Below are 13,761 nucleotides of genomic sequence, written 5' to 3'. Positions count from 1 at the left end.
TGAGCACAGAAAATACTTTTGGAAAGGAGTAAAATCACAGGTTACCCAGAGAAGGTGTAACTTCCCCATGTCTGGAAGTGTTCAAGGCCAGGCTGATGAAGCCCTGAACAACCTGATCTAGTGAAAGGTGTTTCTGCCCATGGTTAGGGATTTGGAACTAGACAATATTTAAGGTCCTTTCCAAACTAAACCATTCTATGATATCTTCTGGTTTTTGTGCTTGTGCTGGTATTCCACACTGAAAATAGCTGATGGTTCCCTGCCTGGCTCTTTGGCCCCCTGCAAAGCTCCAGCAGCCTTCCTGCAAGCTGTTGCTTTAAAACTAGGTAAAAACAAGCAGCTGCAGCCTTTTGGGCTTATTTGGTAACAGCTGTTGTTTGCCAGTGTGCTCTCTCACATCTTGCAAGTATTCCTGTCCTTTCTTCCCCTTTGAGCTCCTTTCTTCTTTCATTTTAATGCCCTCTGTGATTTAAGAGAACAGATCATGAGAAAAGGAGGAGACAGAAACTTTCTTTGAAGCATGCATATGTGTCAGTGTGCTTGGAAACTTTTGTGAGGCCCTTCAGCCTTGTCAGAAGGTAAAGATTTATGAAAACCACTGTGCTTCTCTGCTTTATCTTCTTCCACCCTGTGCATGCCATGGAATCACTGGTATGAAGGTAGATCCGTGACCAAAGCCTTCTTCCCTCTGAGCAACCTGGTCTAGTGGAAGGTGTCTCTGCCCATGGCAGGGGGATGGATAATAGATAATCTTAAGGGTCCTTTACTTCTATGATTTCTCCCCTCTTTGTTGGCAGCCCCATGTATAGACAACCCCCAGCACAGCCATGCCAGTCCCAGCTCAAGGGAAATCTCTGCACTTCAGTAGCTCCTTTCCTTGCCAAGCCCCAAAGTATGCCAGTCTTAGTGTAAGCTAAGATTTGAAATGCTTTTCCTCTCTTTCTGCCAACACAACATATGAGATGGTTGTACTCTTTGTGATATTTTAGTAGTTAGCAAACATGTGTGTGCTGTAAGAAAAATCCTACATGGAAATGAGATGGTGTGCAATGTATGCCTTCCTTTACAATACCTTTTAAATTATTTTTCCTTTTTATTGTTTTTAAGAAATCTGCAGAACTAGAGCATTACATAAGAAGACAAGACAAGCTGAGAAGAGCCAACTGAAAGGCAAATCTTCAAGTCTGTGGCTATCAGAGCAAAAGGCAAAAAGGTAGGTTTGCGTCCATGTGGTTGTTCATCTTTCACCCACTCGCATTGACTGTAGTGGCACTGCTGGCTCTGTGCCCCTGCCTGTTGGACCCTCACTTTCTAAAGGTGGAAGGGGACATTAAAAGACTCCAGAAGTTCAGGGAGGTGGAAGTCAGACTAAGGCAGACTGTAGCAGGCTTGTACTCCAAATGGTTTGGCTCCAGGAAAGCAAGTGAGGGGCTTGTAGTGCTCTGCATATGAGTTGGCCTCTCCAACCCTGTGTCACAGTCTCTTTGAGACCAGCCCAGCTCCACCACCAACTCACATATAAACACATGAAAAAGAGCAAACCCTGCATTTTTTTGCTGAAGCAGCTACCTGCTTAGTGTTCAAAACAGTGGTTTTATTTCCATAATGTTAGATGGCAGCATCATAACCTTTAACAGCACATGAATCAAAAGTTGTCAGCTTTTCCTCTTCTGCCATGAGCCTTGCGATTCTTGCCGAGCACTTTATTTTCTTGTGGTTAGCCCAAGCCTGCTTGCAAATTTTTCCTGTTTAGAAATGTCCATCATTTCCTGTGGTCTTTAACAAGAGAGGAATGCCAGCCAAGGCAGGCAGTCTCTCCACACAGCTCCTTGTTCGTGCACACCGAGGCTGCTCTCGGTAAACAAGGTCACTGCCTCTCCCTCTCTTGAAGCAAACTGCAACAAGACTCTGCTTTGTGCCCTTGTCCTGGCAGGAGGGGGGAATTGGGAGGCTGGAGGGGAAAACTGACTTGAAAATGTCAAAAAACAAGCCAAACTCCAAACAACCAAAAAGAACTCCACAACTTTTTTCATCAGTTGTTGAAAAAAAGTCTCGTACACCTATGTGGAAATTTTCCTATTACTGTTATTATTTCAGCTTGTAGTTGGCTATGGGAACATTTCCAAAGAAACTAGTACTCTGGGAAACCTTTTGTTTTCCAGAAAGGCTGTTATTCAAAAGCAATTAACATAAAAACATTAAAATTGTCCAACTTCAGAGACAGAAAAATGGAGGAAGGAAATGTAAGAGTGTGTGTGCATGCAGGAGGGAATACTGCAGTCTGGGGTAAAGCAAGAGGCAGAAGGAGGAGACAAGAGCACTTGGGTCAGTGTGGGATGGGTGTAATTGTCAGGGAGGGTTGGGATGGTGAGACCCCACACCTGTGGGATGCAGGAGCTGTGAGGTCAGCTGGGGGCTGAGAGCAGCACAAGGCAAGGAGAGGTGTGGGGCAGCAGGAGTCCCAGGAGTGAAGGAAGAGATGCCCAAGTGTCTGTCCATTCTTCAGGCCTGGTATGAAATGTGTATTCTGTGCTTTGGCAGCTCTCAGTGCCTGTTGTCATGAGGTGCAGCTGTTGTTTTGAGACCAGGCTTGTGCTCGGAAGGGCAGTGCTCCCAAATCCCCTTGCTTCCCACTGGCAATGCTTGGTGAAGGCACTGATAGCAGCAGTGTTGAGGGGTTTGTTTTACATTTCTACTGTGCAAGTTTTTCCTACCATTTCTCCAGTGGGTTTTGAGCCAGCTGGCTGATTTCAGCCTCACTGGAGAGGGCAGAGGGTCACTAGATATTAAAGTACTGTCTGCTTGTGTGGAAATGGAGTTCGATCAGAGGGAGTTCCAGATGCCCCAAGGCAGGCCTCCCTGCCTTTTTCAAAAGAGCACAACTATTTTAAAGTGTGAACTTGACCATATGCAGCCTGAAGTGAGCTATTTTCTCTTGCAAAGGGGGTGCCATAGCTGTAAATGTACAGATTATCGTTTTGGGCCTTTTGATGTTTCTATAAATTTTTCCTCCTCCTGTGTTACCTCATCCCTGACCCTGCTCATGTGCACTTGTGTCAGTCTCAGCCAGACAGAATGTGGAGATCTCAGTCTTCCTCAAGGGGGACCCAGGGGACTTGGGAGTCAGCCAGAGGTAACACATCAGGGAGGAGACCCGTGGGAAGGAGAAGTGGCTTTATTATTGGAAAGGTTCAGATCAGTGACACTCAGAAGAGCCTACCTGTGTCCCAGAAGCAGAAATCCACAAAGACCTTTGATAAATGAAAGTCTGAAATGCAAAAGCTTGTTCTAAACTAGACAGTGATCTCACACTCTGAAAAACCCAGAGAAGGGGGCAAAAAGCATTGCATAAAAAGGCAAAAGGCTTGTGAATAACAGGGCCTGTAGAGCAAAAATTTACTTAAAAAAAGGCTCAGAGCAGCATGTGATGCCGGTGGAAGGGGAGGAGGCATCTGGGACTGTCCTTCTCCTGTCACAGAGGGAGGCTTTGCAGGTTTTCAGGGCAGTGTTTCTGTGCTGGTGTTTTCCTGTAGGTCTTCCATTCAAAGGGCAGAAAAAAATTGTAATAGATCATCAGTAGTTGGTACAACAGTGTCCCCCCACTTCCATCCTTCTGCCTGTTTCAAGGTCAAATTTTAATTGAAACAAGATGTTGTAGGCAGGATAAGTGTCTATAAATAGGTTCCAAAGTGTCACCTTAAGAGCAATGTATATTACCCAGTTCAAACACCAATATGAAGAAAGAGAAATTGTTAAACACATAGTCCCATTAGACAGAGGACTGTCCCCTTGTAGATTGTTTTAATCTTTGGAAGATACTTATTTATGCTGGTTCCAGCAAATGATAACATACTTTCAGCTTTGATGCCCAAGAAAAGCATTTTGATAATGGATTGCATTCATTCTACATGCTGTATTGTCACTGAATTTGTGGCACAGATAATATGCATGCTTACTAGTTTCTCCTTCTTTCACGATTCTCAAAGAGTTTAATTTATGTATTCTATTACCTGATGTGCAGAAGAGATTATGTTTGGGTTTTTAACCAAATCCTCATTTGAAATATGTAATTTTTGATGATATAATATTCTAGGTTGATCAAGTTATTTGTCTGAAAAAGCATTTAGCATATTATAGAGGTTGTGCAACCCACGTCGGGTGTTTAAACTTCCAGTTTCATTTATATAACACAGTATTTAAGTCGTCTGAGCCCCCAGAAGATTACCTGTATAAGTAGCAAAGGCAGGCAGGATTCAGTTTTGTTATTCAATCTCTTTTCAACATATGAAGTGCTTTTCCAACAGCTGGTTATGTAAAATAAGGTTTATTGAGGTTATATTTTTCAGTGCTTGACTCTCAGCACTGCATATTTCTCATTTGTATTTGCCTCACTTTTTGAGGGCTTGTGTGTATCATCCTTACAGCTGAAGTTCTGCAGCAGCCTATGTATTTTGAGGAAAATATTTATTTGAAGCATAAATATGTTTTCATTATAAAAAATATGAAGCTAGGGGTGGCTTATATTGTAAGTATGCTTGTGCAAGTTTAAATAAACACGGGTTTTTAAACTTTATCCATATTCTCTGAGCTTGATGCAGTGTTACTACAGATAGCCAGCTGCCATTTAGAGACCAATAACAGCAATACTGTGTTAACAGAAGTTTTATCAAAATTAGCTGCTCCTTATCTGTTCTGTGAAGCTGTAGGAAGCTATCCTATACAACAATGCTGGCTTCTTGCATACATGCTGTAGAAATTTTCAAATCTTTTTATACCAGGCAATGTTCTGGTTGGAAAAAACTTCCTCACTGAAAGAGTGGTTAAATATTGGAACAGGGTCCCCAGGGAAATGGTGGAGTCCCTGGAGGTATTTAATAAACAAGGAGATGTGACACTGTGCTGTAGTTTAGGGGGGATGTGGTGTTCAGTTGAAGGCTGGACTTTATGATCTTGGAGATCTTTTCCAGTCTTAATGACTCTATGAAATTGCTTGAAAGTGAATTAGTTATTGCTTCAAGGTTAATTAGCAACATATTCACCAGTCATAAATGCAGGCCTTAACAATCAAAATATAGATGTATTTTTGTTTTGTTTTGTTTTGGGTTGGCTGTTTTGTTTCCTTTTGCTTTTATTAAGTTGACTGGTAGATTTAAAAATACCACCCCAATGGAAGCTGTGAGTTTTAATATCCTAGACAGTCTTTAGAATGAGAAATCACAGAGCTTGCATGACAAGATGAAATATAAAGTTGCCTCCAGCCACAGACAGCAAACAGTTTGTTTTGATAAGGTTTTGGGACAGGCTGACAGTTTAGTTTGTTGGCTTTGTTCTTGCTTGAATTTGGGTGTTAATCTTGTTATCTAATGGATACATCATAGGATGTCTTTTAAATTTTGTTAGCCTGAATAGCAGGGTGCACAAAAGCAAGATAAAGAGTGGGTGGTAGAGGAGAAAGAGAGATCCTCTGCCTACAAGCACATGGTATGTCTCCTCTCCTTCAGGCATTAAACACACAATCTTAAGCAGAAAAACACAGAAGACAGAAATGTCAGGAGACAAGTCTGCCCCTGTTTGACTTTCTCACCAGTTTGGAGATTTCTCTCTGAACATCAAAGGGCCTCAATTGCTTCCAGCTAATTGTTGTTCTTTGTGGTGGCAAAAAGTCAATGTGAGAAGAGAACTTTGAGCTAGGTAAGGTCTGAAGTTCCCAGTGACCAAGAAGGCCCCTGGGCTCCTGGACTCTCTTATGCCCCTTACACATCTGGTGTGCTGTACTTAGCCAGCCACACCATGACATAAAGCAGACAACCCCATTCAGTAAATATGTTAAGCAGTTTAGAGTATGTGTCATATGAAAGTAAACATCTGTGTGAACCTTCAAGTTGGCATTTATGTTTCAAAGCCATAAATTCACCTGTTTGCACCTCTTGCCATAAAAAATTCGAGGTATACATGTACAAGGAAGGATTTGGAATAGATGTCTTGACTAAAGCATCATCTTGGAAGGTGTATCTGCAAGCACAGAAAGAATGTGGGTGTCTTCAAAGTCTGAACTGCACATGTCCAGTGTTGTATGAGGTACATTCTTTTGTAAGAGGAGGGAAGAATGCTGAATTTTCAAAAATTGACTCTCTCCCTATATCTCCTTTCAGAGCCCTTTTAAATTTTCCAGATAGTCCTGGGCTCTATAAGAATCTGGGTAGGAAATAGAAACCATATTGTCTAACACTGGTGACTGGCCACACAGCATGTTTGAATCCTAAACAAAAATGCTTGGAAATATTGGTACCATTCAGCAACCAATAGGCAAAAACAATTTTATTGAACCTTTTCACCCCATGGTTATAAGAAAAGACTGTAAAAAATGTTATCCATTTATGTCAGAAGTATCAAGTACCACAGATTACACTTACTGAATACTTCAGTTACTGTACTTGGCAGTGAATTTGCTTTAACTCCAGGAGAGCATTACAAATGAAATCTTTAGAAGAGATGTGAGCCAATTGTGCAGTACTGGACTTTTTTTTTCCTCAGGCCATAGTCCTGCTCCCGGTCCCAGATTCACTGTGCCTATCAAGAGATGCATTCTATTAAGAAAACATAAAATTTGAGCAGTTCCTAACTACAGAAGGCAGCATAGCAGCTAAGATATTTGAGATGAAACCACCATGAGACAACTGCAGTTCCAGCAGGACTTGGCTCAAGTATCATGCGGGAAGCCTTTCCCCTGCCAGACCAGAGATTAAAAAGAGACAGGGGGTGAGGGGGACACAATTCCAAGTTGTGAATCACCCTTGTGTTGGCCAAAGAGCCTGCAGACAGAAATAGAAGAGAAAAGACCACTGAGACTGAGTTCTGCAACCTTATTTTACCCAGTCCCCACTTGGAAGAACTGTGCTTTGTTTCCCTTTCTGAAATATGCTTTTTCATACAGCATTTGCCATCATTAATTGGAGCATCTCTCTCCTGCATCCTAATCAAACAGTGCTGGCAAAGGAGAATCAGTATTATGAGCAATGCCTGTCATGTGCTGGCCAATTCAAGCTGTTAAATTGCTTGCCTCAGGCCTGGCAGGTAGGGATCTCAATTTAATTTTATTCAGAATAAAATTATTAACAGCAATGAAGCATGTGTAGACCATGCAGAAAAGGAAAGAACCCGTGTTGCTTAGAGAGAGCTTAACTCAGTTTCTGCTTTTCCCTCAAATATGTTTAAAACATTGAAACTATGGGGGGAAAATACCACCAGGTAAAAGATGGCAGCAAACACGTTAAAATTGGTGCTCCACCAAAAATCAGGAAGACGTGAGAAACATTTAAAGTGCACACATCTAGAAGTGCCTTACATCTTAGCAAGTGTATCTTTCAGTCAGGGAGTTCCTACTTCAGGGCACAGGTACTCAGCCAGACCCAAATATTCTGCCACAGGAGTCAGCAGGGAGTGGGATTTTGGCCAAGCATGCAGTGGAAATGCATGCCAGCCAGAAAGTGCCTTCCAAGTCTGGATTGTAATGTTCCTCAAATGTAGTACAGAAATGAGATTTTGCTACCACAAAGTGTTGCTGTGGGTCTGGGCTGCTTTATCAAGAAATGCACTCACAGAGTGAACTTCACTAGAATTTCACTCCAACAAGGGCTCTGCTTTTCGGCCTGTTTCCTGATCCCTAGAGAAACAACTGTGAGCTGACCCTGTGTCGCAAGAGATGGAGGCACCTGTGTGTGTGTGTGTCCCTGTGGCCGTGTCCAAACCAAACGTGTCCCTTCCTGGAGTCCCGTCCGGCGGGAATGCGGCGGTGCGACAGCGGCTGCGGCGGAAAGCGGCGGAGCTGCGGGGTGGGAGCTGCAGGGAAAAAAACTAAAATATAGTGATTGCTATAACAAATTGGCTTTTTTCTAAAAAAAATATGTCGCGGATTAGATGACAGTCACGTTGCTTTCCTTTTCCCGTTTTTGTCCCTCTTAGCAGTGCGCATACATTTCTTCTGTGGTAGGGTTCCCATCGCTGTGGATTTAGGCAGCCTCCACCACATATTGCTGTGCTGGGACTGGGCTAGGACAGCAGGCAGCAAGCCAGCTTTGTGGGATAGAAGCATTCCCCCTCTATGGAGAGAGAGGAGAGAAGGAAAACGTGCCTCTCCACTTGTCTTGACAGCATGTACTTGGTGGTTTAGGTAACAATAAGGAACACTGAAGAAATGTGTGTGCCTTTCAATCTAAGAACATCAGTATGGTGTGTGTGAAATATTGGCTTTAGTGAGCTATGGATGGAAGGGAAAAGATTTTGCAGTGCTTCTGCCTAGCTTCAGTTCACCCAGCCTGGCTCCCTGGAGGATAATTTGTTTTAAGGTGGGTTTATGAACCAAGATGCCACCCCCTTCTTGCAAAGCACAGTAGCTGCTTGATTGCTTTTTAGCATGAGAGTTCAGAAAAACATTCTTAAACCATGATGTCTCCAGAGGTTTGTGGTAAGAAAACAATGTTAATTTGCCCAGTCTAGAAGCAGAAAGATGAAAAAATAGTAAAGTACACTGTGTTCTTTGTTCCAAATACCTGAAATTAGTGTCATTGTTGGTGGAGATAAGTATCATAAATGGCTTTAACACTTTCAGCATTTTCTCTCATTTTGGAGCAGTGCTGTATTGCTGCCACAGCACTGCTGCACCACACAGCACAATCCACCTATTTGCACTTTTTAATGAGCAGTGACTCTACTGTAGCTATTGCATTAGCTATTCATCCATGATTTATTGTAGTTTCCAAAGCAGAGTGTGTCATATCAGCCTCTAGAAAAGTTCAAGACAGCTGCCTGTGTCATGGAAAAATAAGACTTGATTAACAGAGGATGTAGGAAGCCAAAGTAAATAGTAGAAATGTGTAAAGCAGTTATGGTGATGTAGATTAGTACATATGAAAGTACGTGTAAATCTGAGTGCTTGACATGATTGATTCTTACGACGAAAGGGAAGTCATTGCATTATTATGTTTTTAGTTGGAAGTCCCTGCTGACAGTGTTGGAGCTGCTTCAATGTCCCATTCAACTAAAATCTTAAATATTGTGTAGAGTTGAGCCTACACTCCCATCTTTCCTGAATTTCAAATATGGAAGGACAAGTAACAAGAGGGAAAATGCTGAACTTTGAAAACTGTGCCTGTCAGCAAAAAGCACTGGTTGCAGCACCTCTTAGTTGAACCACATAGCTCATGTTTACAAAACATCCCACTATGAGAGGTAGATGTGATGGTAGCTGGGTGACAGAACCATCAAGAAGGCAGGAGGAGAGCTGTGTGAGCCTATGAGCCTTGCAAGCCTTTCAGGTATCTCACCTCTCTCACACATTGCAGACAACTGGGCAAAAAGCTGCAAGTCACTTAAATCAGTCAGTGTGACACATCCAGTTAACTTGGCTGTGAAGAGAGCATGAATTATGATATTCTACTCTGTCATTTAGAGATAAATGTTTTACAGCATAAATCCCATTTTTGTGTGTATGTATTAAAAAGAAAGATTGTGTTTTGTTTGGGGTTTCTTAGTTTGCTTGGTTGGGGTTATTTGATGAGGTATTTTGTTGTTGTTGGTTTTTTTAACAGCAATTTTAAGACTTTTAGACTTAGTAAGAGGCAGGTCCAAGTTGTGGTTAAATCCTGCAGACGATAGTTTTGCTGATCTCAGGATTTTCCAAATATTAAAATACATGTCTGCATTTCTCAAAATCCCACAGAGCTTCAACAACATTAGACCAATTTCACCTTTCCACAGATAACTGAGATGGCCATAAACTGCTTGAGTGTCCTGGTCTTGGAAAGATTTTTTTTAATAGGCAGTCTCTTGAATAGCTTTTAGTGGCTTATTAGCAACTACAGGTATTATATTTTAGCCAACAAGATCAAAGTTTATCCCCTAACTTTTGTTTAACTACAATAAATAATTTATAAGGTGCAACCCTATATCATGCAGATGCTTTTTCCAGTCATGTTTATATAACAGGTACCATTAAAAATGTCATGTGATGTGGTTCTGTATGGTGATATGTATGAAGTTGGAGCACAGAAAAATAAATCTCCCAGTAAACCCTGTCACTGTTGTGACTGTGGTCACTGTGCCATCCCCAGCACTCCTTCCTACAGGAGTCTGAGGCCAAGGCTGGAAGTTGGTACATGTGGGCTGGTCTAGATGAGAATTAGTTTAAGCAGAATCAAATGGAAGTCCTTACCTAGAGATAAGCCTGAAGTGCTCATGCACTATCGAATTCCTGGCAAAATATTTACAATGTATATATACAGGATTTGTATATACCTTTACACTCAGGGTGTGTAGATATAGTTATGGTGTGACAAATATCCCTATCTACACAAATTGGCAGGAAAAAAACAGAATAAGGACAAGAGCAGTAAAAGAACAGAGTAAGTGTCCATGTGCCTTCTTGAGTGAAGTCTGGAGGGTTTCAGTGTGTCCATGTGTCTTTTTTGAAATTTACTTAAGATGGTTTAAGTTTCTCGAGTGGTAACTGCTAGCCTTGGGCAGTAGAAATACACTTGCTGAAGTATACTTGTCCTGTATTAGAACAGCTGGCTGGCCCCATGGCAAGCCATTTTTTATTTTCAGGTGAAGCTTTCAACTTTCGCCCACTCTGGAAATTTTTTTATCCTCTGTAGAAGTCTGTCCCTTTTGGTCACATGGGCCATTAGCTTTCCTCTTATGGTTTCAGCTTTTCTTCTTGCTTTTCACTTAGGAGTTTTCTTCTTCTAGTGGTTCTTTTTCCAGCAAGCAGTTTTTGCAGATCTGATGGTGAATTCTAGTAATTTTGTATAAACCTCTTCCTTTTATTAAATTGTGTGTGTATTTTTCAGTCCTCATTCTTAAGATGAGCATCATAGAGTTGTGGTAGTTAGTAAAAGGTTTTGGCTGCCTATTTGGTTTGTTGCAGCAGAGAGGGGAAGTGAGAGATGGAGGGAATCACATCTCTCAGGGAAGGTGCTGTCACTAATTATGCCTTGGAGATTATTACTTCATGGCTCAGATATAATTAGTACTTGATCAAACTCATACGTGCTATTTAGGACAAAAGAAAGCCTCTCTTCCTATATGACCCAAAAAGCCAGTTGTTATTTCAAACATTCATTTGTAGGGCTTCAGGGAGTTGCATCCTTAATTCTTATGAGTCTTAACAGTCCCTGAACCCCTTCCAACAGTTACCATGCCTGCAGCCCTCCTCTTAACAAAACATTGCTATCTATAGCCACAGAGAGGTGCAAAGGAGTGCTTTTAGGATACCTCTGCTGGATTCTGGGTGTCTTTTGAGAACTCCTTAGAAATGTACATTGTAGGACAGGATTTTTAACCTTGTCCATGTCTTATACATGGCAAAAGCTGGAGGTAGAGGGTAGTGCAGCACAGATCATGAAAGTAATGGGGACATGGCCTCACAGGCAGAGAAGTCCTGAGAGAGCGATACGAGAACTCCTGTCTGACCACGATTATTTTCTTTACTCCTCTAATGTTCATGTTTCACCACTTCAGATCCAGTGCTGGGAACAGTATCAGGTGCCTTCTGCTGACAAGAAGTGTGTGTTGTGTGAGCTGGTCAGATGATAAAGGTGTTGAGTCACAATCCACTGAATTGGTAATACTAATTCCCAAATCTTCAGAGAGTTGCAGACCCCAATAGAATCTGGGCTGGAGTTTAGACAGCCCATGCCCAAACCTGCATTTCTCTATCCTCACCCAGCTGCTGACTGGATCCTGGGTGGTTACCAAGCATCTGAAGCTCTCGCCTTTGAGCATGCCTAGAGGCATGTCAGCCGCAGCAGAGCTGAGCAGCTCAGTGCCAGGTCTGTCCCCCAGCAGCAGGTGCAGCTCTTCCAGACTGCTTCTGCAAAAAGGCTGTTGTGCCTACTGCCTTTGGTTGAAGTACAGCAAGGATGCTGCTGCAGCTGCTGCAGGTCCTGTTCTCCTTACCCCACCACCCAGGGGAAGGATTCTTCCCTGCACTCAGTCTGGTCTTCTCATACAGCCTCAGTCTCTTCTTTCAGCCAACAGATTCAAAGAAGCTCTCCCATTCTCTGGGGCGTGTCTGAACTTCCAGGGTGGTGTATTAACTGTTTTGCAGTGGGTGCAATCCTGATTTGTAGAGTTGGAGGGATTAATCAAGAATCTGTGAAGTACAGTGAGCAAGGTATGTGTGTGAAAGGTGGAAGAGCAGGTTTCCATTACTTCTGGCAGAAATCATCCCTGTGGCTTATGCCTACTCTTTATGAAACACATAAACAGACCTTGGGCTGCCTAAAGGCTCTGGAGAGGTCTATGTGTCCCAGTGGCATTGTATACAGGAAATGTACAGGAAGAATGGCATTTGCACTCTCTGTCACAGTGTGATGCTTCAGAAAGACATTTCAAGGTCCACTGAGAATTTGGCTTCCAATTCATTATTAAGTAAATTATACCCCTGTGGAAAAAGCTGTTACATGTGTTTCAGGGCTGTGTTTCACAGTATCAATGTGCTGTTTCCCAAGGGTTCAGGAGGCATGGGCCAAACCCATGGACGTGGAGCATATTGTACCTCACTAAAATGGTGATAGTAATTTTCAGTTTACATATCTCATGGGAAGGACTCACATAACACTGGAAAAGTTGCTGGTACTTATTTCTTAGCTCTCTGACTTTTTACAGCCTGGTAGAAGAGATGAAGCATAACAAACAAATTCTTGGTTGTTAGAGGCCAGAAATGTTTTGTTGATTGTGCTTTACCACCAGTTTCAATAACATAAGCCATTTTATTTGGAGGAGAATAAGGTTTGTGCCTGTTAGCTGCTGCCACTTGTGCACATGAGACTGATGTCAGCCATTGACTTCATATCACCAGCTATGACATATATACAACTTTTTGAAAGGCACAGTTTGAAGTGGTCATTTAAGCTCTACTTATATTCTTTATTTCAAATATTAAGGCCACCATAATGCCATATGTATTACTTCAGAGGATTACAGATCACACCACAGAGTGTTTCATAAACGATTTCTCTTCAACATAGCCTTATATTGTCATGGCAATTGCTTCTACAGTCCCACTTCCAGTCCTTCCACCTTAGTCTATGTCCAGATTTTGCTGAAATTCTTGAGATTCTTCTTTATTGAGATTATTATCAGATTCTACACTACCTTTGTAGCAAGTACAAGAAGACTTGGGCTCACAGACAATTTATTAGAAGATCTTAATTCTGTCCCCTTTGCTTTGTCTTTATCCATTAGTCATGGAACTAATGACCAGACACATAGTATGTAGGCAGTATATATGTGTTTATGGTGTCCTTTTAAAAGCATTTCTCCCTCCTAGGAGAAAAGAATCAAGAGAAGCTGCTGTCCCCCAGGATGTAAGTGGGATCACAGCAAAAATTCAAAACCTCCCTATTACCCTTGCTTGTGCAGTGCCCAGCTCACACCAAGTATCAGCCTGCCTCTCTGTTCTCAAGGGTTTATTGCTGTACATTTATCAGCTCTATACAGTGGCACTGAATGCACTCACACCCCATTTATTACAGTATGATGAGGTAGGAAACAGTTTCTTCCCACTGGTAGGCAGCTGTCTTGAGAAATTTCAAAACCTGATGCTGAGAACTTGCTTGTGTATGATCTGCAATGAAACAGAGGTACCCACACAAGGGGGCACCTATTCTCCTGCATCATAAATTGTGCTTTGGATTAAAGGCTTGCTGAGAAAAGGGGCGTTATTCACATAGGCTCTGACTTATAAATGAGCTCTTCACT

The 13,761-nt window shown here is 42.1% G+C and overlaps 1 long non-coding RNA gene across 1 annotated transcript; it reads left to right on the top strand.

Moving 5' to 3' along the window:
- Positions 1 to 414: 414 nt before the first annotated feature.
- On the top strand, positions 415 to 7,511 carry LOC306799356. The gene is made up of 3 exons (XR_013773588.1): positions 415 to 578; positions 1,108 to 1,213; positions 5,947 to 7,511. It is a non-coding gene; the product is annotated as an uncharacterized lncRNA (long non-coding RNA).
- The last annotated feature ends 6,250 nt before the right edge of the window (positions 7,512 to 13,761 follow it).

Source organism: Erithacus rubecula (genome assembly GCF_903797595.1).
Source record: "Erithacus rubecula genome assembly, chromosome: 3".
Lineage (NCBI taxonomy): Eukaryota > Metazoa > Chordata > Aves > Passeriformes > Muscicapidae > Erithacus > Erithacus rubecula.
The sequence above is the reverse complement of the archived record's forward strand: the minus strand, read 5'-3'. Positions and strand labels throughout refer to the sequence as shown.